This window comes from Pinus tabuliformis, chromosome 5_2 (assembly GCF_031772625.1).
Source record: "Pinus tabuliformis cultivar Carrire ecotype Pingquan chromosome 5_2, CPIR1, whole genome shotgun sequence".
Taxonomy (NCBI): Eukaryota; Viridiplantae; Streptophyta; class Pinopsida; order Pinales; family Pinaceae; genus Pinus; species Pinus tabuliformis.
In genome coordinates, this window is record NC_142306.1 from 1,020,685,667 (window position 1) to 1,020,690,937 (window position 5,271).

A 5,271-nucleotide genomic window follows, 5' to 3' on the forward strand; every position below is an offset into this window, starting at 1 on the left:
GCAAATTTTGTGTGTACTTCTGTAACAAATGGCAGTTGTCCATAGCATGCTTTCCTCCTATTTGAGAAATCGCGCACCACAAAGCAGTCGCCGCGCTAGGTCTTGCTTATGCCTCCAATCTTAACATCATTGGTCCTCCTCCCGCGAGGTAATTCATGAACACTGGGCAGTGGTCCTTGTCATGACCCTGACCCTTACATTTAACGCACCATACCTCTTCATGCACTTCTGGTCGGGTTGTCCTGTCCTGTTTCAGACTCTGCATCTCAAGGCATAAGTTTTTCAACTGCGCATGGATCTACTGAACTCCCAGGTTAGGATCTTGTATCAGGGTCTCATGCAGCATCTTCGCGATCTCGAAGGCCTCTTCCTAAGTCGTTAAGCTCTGTTGTGATAGCGTGTTCCTCAAATGCAGTGTTAGCGATGCTACAAACCACTCGCGGCGTTGTCCATCTGTCAAAGTCATATTATCTTCACGAATTGTACACATCAGTCTCTGATCTAACTCCCAAGGAGTCTCACCTGGTAGCATTATGATCTCTTTAAATCCAATGATCGACTGTGCCTCTAACTTTAGCCTGCTAAATTCTTTGTTCAATGCAATTTGGATATCTGTGATCCCCACATTCGAATTGTCATTAGAATGCTTAATATACCAAGTCGGTGCGTAATCATGCATAGTGCTGACCAACGTCACTTTCTTTATATTATCATTTGTAACTCCCTGCGCTTCCCATACAACTCTTACCACGAACTAGAACTGGTCTAGATCTTCATTTCCTACTCCCTTGAACACAGGCAACTTTATCGCACTTTCCATATTGACTCACGGTGGTGGCAGAGGTGGTACAGGGGAAGATGGAGGTGAAGGTAGTGAAGCTGGTGGTGGTGTGGGTAGGGGTGCTATGCATGAAATTCTCTACATTTTCAAATTGATCACACTTCGTGGTGAGACCTTCACAAGCTCTTCCTCATCCCCTCACAGAGGTGAAATCAAAGGGCTATTCTCTGGTTCCTTACTTCCTTCGTTTCTATAGGTTTTTCCACTTCGCGTGGCTCCAAACATGAAGGTAATTTCATAACCCTCTTTTCACACAATAACATTTTAATCCAAGTATTCAGAGACTTTACGTACTGAAGTATCTACCGCGAACTCAGTAATGAATCCTCCTATAATCCGATCGAGCCAGTGATTAACAACACGTGCGATCTTATTCTTCGATGCTTCCAATTTGTGCACCAACTCTAGGGTCCACACAACAAGATTGTTGAGCTTCCACATGCCTTGGCTATCTGCTAGCTTCATGGTCCACTCGTACATCTCAGTAGGGAAAGATGCGAAGAAAATTTTATGGATCTCTATGTACTATAGCAGTCTAACCACTCTTCCTTTGATAGTTGTGGATTTCTACTCTCCTGGGTAGTGAACTCGTGAATTCTTCTGTCCAACCAATCTTCAATTTCTTTCTTAGTTAGATTCCCATGATACGACATCAGACATCTCTATTTAGATTCTGATCCTGACAACGGAACCATTTGTTGGCTTGACGGGCCTTGACCCAGGTTCAGAGATATTTAACCAAACAAATCCCTATACTACTTTCCCTTTCGGCAACAACCCATGGAGCACGGACTGAGGTCTCACCCGAAGAAGTATGGGGGGATATTGGAGCCAAGTTTCCACACCCTTGAGATGTCTGAGGGGTCGATTTAGTCCAACTGTAATACCTCCACACAGGTCACTTTGTGTACATTCCTAACTTGCGAGGCCCTCACGCTTTGTTATACTTGGCTTCGTGCAACCCTAACCAGGGGCTTAGGAGCTTTCGTGCTGCTAAAGCAGTGATTTGTGCTATTTCCCCAAGTGACACCTCGGATCTTACTTATCTTCTTATAACAGTTATTTATCTTGGCATAAACGGATACTTTATATTATATTCACTTATTCAAAACATTCATATAAGTTGACACAACAAATAAATAGTAAACTTGCAATTCATACCCAATATACTTCAATGCATAAAATAGGAAAAGATACACAAAAATAATGTAACAATTTTGTTTATTAATGCTTCAATCGGTTACAGACTCAACCTAGCTTGCGCACTCAGCTGCAGGGGTCTGCACACTCAACTGTGGGCTACTAAGCTTCTGTGCACTCCGCTGCAGAGCCTTCTCCTACTCTACTACCCAAAGACATGACTCAATGCTTCAACCAAGACTCAATTCATCATCATTATATATTACATGGATCGATTCCCTTTTACACTTAGAGCCTTGGTCTATTTATAAAATCCTCTCACACGGAATGAGTCGTTCTTGCGGACAGGACCGACCTTCCTAGCATCTAATGATATCTAGTGACAAGCAAGCCAATCAAAATCTATCTTTCTCTAAATATGAAATTTATAAACAAAGACAAACAAGTGTTTTAGGCCTACCTTGGGTCCAATGAAACTTTGTGGAAGCCTCGCTCCTTTGATCCAAATGAGCTCCCTTGTAGCAAATTTGCAAACACAAACAATCACACAAATTAAATAGCACCTGAAAAGCCAATATAATAAAGCATACTTATCATGATGATCAAGGAATTCATGAAACAAATCACATAAGACAATTTGTTGAGGAAAATGAATCTGATTGTATTAATTCAAATCAAAGAAGAACTTTACAACCTGTTCCTTGATGTTGTACAAGCTCCTCCCAGTGTCCAACAAGAAGTCTCCTCTACTTTGACAAGTTTCACTCTCTTCCCAATGAAGCCAAAAGGTATGTGATCTCTTCTCTCAAGCTTAACTAGGAAGTATCAATTCCACCAGCATTTACCCTAAAAAAATTTCAGCTTCTAACCTCCCTAGCAACCAGCCCAATGCCTTAATTTATAGTGCAATGGAGGGAAGTTACTAGGTCCACCTTCAAAGGGGTAAAGCCCTCATTCAAAGGGATAACTCCTCTCATCAAGGGATTAGATCCTTCTCTTTTGGGATGCATGAACCACCTAAGAGCAAACCATCCACGTCAAAATTCCTTCTAGAATCATCTAGAATTAACCCAAAGTGAGTTTTTTAGAATAAACTTGCACCTTTTTGACTTTCATAGGGGTCCGCACCCACTCCTTTAGAGACAGAGCGGGCAGGTCTGCAGGTAATATGAACAGGGGGTGCGGGACTGCAGGAAACAGTGAGAGAAAGTGCGAAACTAGAAATTTATTGATTTTTGAAGGTATTTCTCTCATTTTCAAAGCTTGACATGAAAAGCTGAGGTTTGAGACTTGCTTAGGAGGATAGTATGAATGATGATAGACCCATACCGACTGCAAATAGTCATGGTGACAATATTTTGTGTAAACTGCTTTCGAGGCACCATCTTCAACTGGTGCGATGCTGTATTGGCTAATATAAAAGGCCAACTGACTAGAGCCAAAAATGGACAACTAAAGACCTTGGATATGGTGCTTTAGTCGTGAGCTTTAGTCTGGAGAGGGTTCCAATGTTGGTCCCACAGGACCTCACTGTTGGAGCTGGACTTCCTCGAGAGCGCAAACTGATCCGATGGGTTGTAGTTATGGCCCGTCATCCTGAAGAGGGGACAGAGGTCGTTCGATTCACTCCTGAGTATTTGCATTGGTTGGAAAACCAGGTTTTTACTATTCAGGACTTTCCTTACGCTGGGGTAGATTTTCGCGGTGACCCAGACATGACTCTTCCACCAGGAGAGAAATGGGATGACTAAGCTAAAATCATTTTCAACATTTTCCTAATTTAATTTTTTTTTTGTTTTTATCTCATCCCAAAATTGATAGTAAAAGTTTCAAATTTAGATGTAGGTACACAGCGACTAGCCGCTCTCTAGCCTTATGAGAGGAAACAACCAGCTGCAGCAGCACCAACCCCACAGGACAAATCAACAGAGACCTTGGCCGAATTGGAGAGCCATCTAGAGTGTTTGACAGGAGACATTCCGGAGACTGGCATAGATGACATTCCTCTTCGACTACAGCGCTATGTGATTGGGGTCCCAGGACCTTTCAGGAGGTTCCTTTGTAAGGTGGCCCGTACAGTGGTTTCTTATCGAGATCATCACCAGTGATAGGATGATCGCCTGTTGTAGACACATATGACATTTTTTCTTTTTGTACTATCATTTTTGCCGATCATAAGGTGTTTTTCAACCTATGATCGAAGACTATGTATATTTTGACACACTCCTATATTATACTATATCATTATTACTGCCTTATCTTGTAAAACATGTTATGGAATGTTTTTAAATTTACTTGTATGATTATTGCAAATGTCTACTTAACATTCGAGAAGCAATTGCATTTGCTAATGTATTTAAATATCTTGGAATATGCCGATATTCAATATAATCAAATTCACGTTCTAGGAGATGCACTCTCAAAAATAATCTCAATAACACTGGATTTCTAATGGCAAATACACTATTAAGTTGTAATACAACGAGTTCAAAATCTAACCTCACTATCAAATTCCGAATCCCAAATGAAATAGATTTAGATAATAACTCAATCACTGCACTATACTCTGCAATGTTGACCGAGGCTTACCCCATGCATAGATACCAACTCGTTAGAGGGTGAATAAATAACCCAAGCTGCGGAAGAAATGTTCTGTGTATTACGACAAGCACCATCAGCAAAACCAATGTATGTTTGGAGAGGCGTCGACATCTGCAATATCAAGAGTAAAACAAAGATAAGCAGGAATAATGACCAAAAACACTCTCTAAGCTAAGCACACTTTTTAAACTAAAACACACCAGCTAGAAAGAAAACTAACCTAACTAAAAATCTCCACACCCAAATTTTAAGCATAATATCTCTTCAGGTAAAGACCATTTCTGGGTTTACCTAAAGAGACCCCGTCAAATTCTACAAATTCATAGGCCCCTTTTGCTAGCTTTCGCTTAACAACATAGGGACCATGCTACATAGGGACGAATTTCCCAACGCCTAATTTATCATTTGCTTGATCGTACAATAAGACTAGGTCTCCTTCCGAAAAATTTTGAGGGGTAACATTTCGATCATACTGAGCTTTAATACGTTTGGCATGAGTTTTGATCGCTAATGCAGCATCACGTCGATTCTCATCTAGCTGAGCCAAGTATAACAAACGTTTTTCCTCGTCGGAAGTGGCTGGAAATAATTCGATGGCCATTTGCAATGACGGGATTTCGCATTCAATGGGTAACACAGCTTCCAGACCATAAACTAGTTGGAAAGGAGTGACCTCGGTTGATGTTTTT